General features: G+C 41.6%; 1 long non-coding RNA gene across 1 annotated transcript; it reads right to left on the reverse strand.

Annotated features, from left to right (window-relative positions):
- Positions 1–216: 216 nt before the first annotated feature.
- Positions 217–2,294, reverse strand: LOC121813136. The gene is made up of 2 exons (XR_006053530.1): positions 2,120–2,294; positions 217–778 (listed from the first exon to the last, which is right to left on the reverse strand). It is a non-coding gene; the product is annotated as an uncharacterized LOC121813136 (long non-coding RNA).
- Between the last annotated feature and the right edge of the window lie 248 nt (positions 2,295–2,542).

Genomic DNA, 2,542 nt, shown 5'->3' on the forward strand with positions numbered 1-2,542 from the left:
GGGAAAATGAAACCTGCTCCTGTTAAATATTCTTAAGTCTTGTGCTGTTATTTTTTCAAAAGATACAGTAAATAAAGTAATGTTAGTAGTGGGTGATATCATGTAAACACTCATGATTTGGTGTAAACATTTTGTCATTTGTAAACTATAAATGACATCATCACTGTAACTGATGTGATGTTCTATAAAGTGGTTTTAATAAAAAAAAGGCAAAAATTAGTTTGTTTCTTTATTCAACTTTTGAACAGTGGGACTCAGTCAGTACATATTCAGTAAATGCAAATTATTTACACAGCAGTGCACTACAGGCATAAATCTAGACCCCTAGATAAAACATTATGGGTCATTCCCACAACCCACAGCTTTACTGTGTTCCAGCAAAGTATCCAATAGCAGTGACGACTCCTCCACAGTAGCAGGTGGGATTTTTCTGTTTTGAGGACGGCTCCTTTTCCCTGTCACTACAGATGGTCTGTTTATGTTTTGATCAAGAGCCTTTTTTTGGGCAGCTGAAGAGGAGAAGTCTATCTTATGGCCAACCTCTGGCTGTATCTTGGTCATATTACCCAGCAAAACCCAGTATGCAGGTTCATCTGTAACAGTCCTTGTGCCACGGATCAACACTGTTGCTTCTACATTAAACAGAAGAGCAGCGACATGGCTGCAGGTCTCTGCGACTCCGGCCATACAGCTGCAGCGGGCGGCTTCAACCTTCCCTGTGATGCTCACAGTGACCCATGGCTGCAATGCTGGTTCATTCAGTCTTAGAGTGCAGCACCTGTGTCGCGGGGTCCTCTTTTAACCCTCTCCCGGACAACAAACACAGGCGTAGTCGGTAAGGTCTTTTAGTGTGGATAATTTATTTAGCCGGCCTCCCCAGTGCACAGAAAATTATTTACAGCAAATAGAATTGACTTAGGTCAGTGTCAACAAAACGTCTGTATACCCGACCCAGCCTGCATGTTACCCTCCTTGTAACAGCTCACTGGACTCTCTCTCCCACCCCGTATGACCTGTCTCTTATATCCCGTAGCCCCTCCCCCTAGACGTAACAATCATTTCTTTATTATTACTGTAATCCTCACTGTCCCCCCTCAGCTTCTTTCCCACTGTAGTCTCACAACACACATGTATATACAGACTCTTAGGCAACTTCCAATCAGCCTACAATGTTTCACAAAACATTAAAACAATCCAAACAAAGGATGCAGTTCACGTGACCGTCCAAGCCCACGTGAACCCATTATTTAAACCCCGGAACACCATACCATCGGCTTGCATCATCCCGCATCATTGGAGATCACAGCGCGTCTCCTCGACCGACTTTATTAACAAGGTAAGGGGAAATAAGTTGGCCACCCTCTATGCTGCTCCAAATCCCCCCCCTTCACCCCTTTTTGGTTTATTGGTGTCTGTTAGAACTAATGGTGGCGGTGCGTATATGCGCCCCGATCAGCTGTCTGCGGCTGGGCGAGGTAACTCCGTCACAACCTGAAACACACACAAAGTTCATTTAAAGACAAGAACTATGAGCCAAGGCCGACACAAATGTGTTTTATCTACTTTATCATAAATGTAACAAAGTGTTTAGAAAGTTAGCACAGACATGTCATTTTTCATTTCTTTATGTGTCCATCTATAGAACGCTGCATGTTATAGTCTAAATCTGTCTGTTCTCTGTCAGAAACCTGCCTGCAGAAAATGAACCTAAAGTATGTAATGCAAGGATGTCATCACTGTTAGAGATGGAGAAAGCATAAAGTGACAATTATGAATCACTTAATATGATAAGGAGATTCTGCAGGTCATTAATCAATGTATAAAACTAAAATAAAATGTATTTTTAGTGACACAAGATACAAATATGGAAGCAAGATGTATAATTAGAATTATTTATAATAAACATTAATAAATCATTGCAATTTCTTTAACCATAAAGAATAACTAAATCCTTCAGGACAGTGTCTCATCAATGCACTGAACTCACTATGTTATCCCTCTAACAGCCTCCACATGTTCTCACTGTAATTTCCCCTCATGAATGAATTTATGCTGCACTAATCTGAATGTTTGCAGGGAAATCAAACGCATTTCACTCGCAGTACTCGAGCTGACTTACCTTTGTTTGAATGACGACTTGTACGCGCTGACTCCACAGACAAGGTACGAAATATGTCAGGCTACGTCAATAGCGGTTGGTCTTCAGGGTTTCTACTCCACGGCCGTATTTCATACGGGTCCACATTTCCAATGCACGCTATTTTCTGCAAGTACCGCTGCTTCGCCTCTGGACGCAATCGGTCTCTATACAGTCCATTCTCTTTTGAGCTGCTTTTAAGCATCTTGTAATCGTCGTTCCAACACAGTGTGTTTGATTTGATTCGTAGACCCCGAAAATGGTGCCGCGCTCCCACAATGCATTGCGGCGTGACGTCAACTCCAAAGCCCTATACAAGAATGGCTACATCTGAAACTAATAAATATATGTACAATATATAATAGTATATGCATTTCTGGATGTGTATACTAAATATTTTTCTAC

Source organism: Haplochromis burtoni, unplaced genomic scaffold, assembly GCF_018398535.1.
Source record: "Haplochromis burtoni strain Fernald_Lab_line unplaced genomic scaffold, NCSU_Asbu1 Contig_1177, whole genome shotgun sequence".
NCBI classification, from domain to species: domain Eukaryota; kingdom Metazoa; phylum Chordata; class Actinopteri; order Cichliformes; family Cichlidae; genus Haplochromis; species Haplochromis burtoni.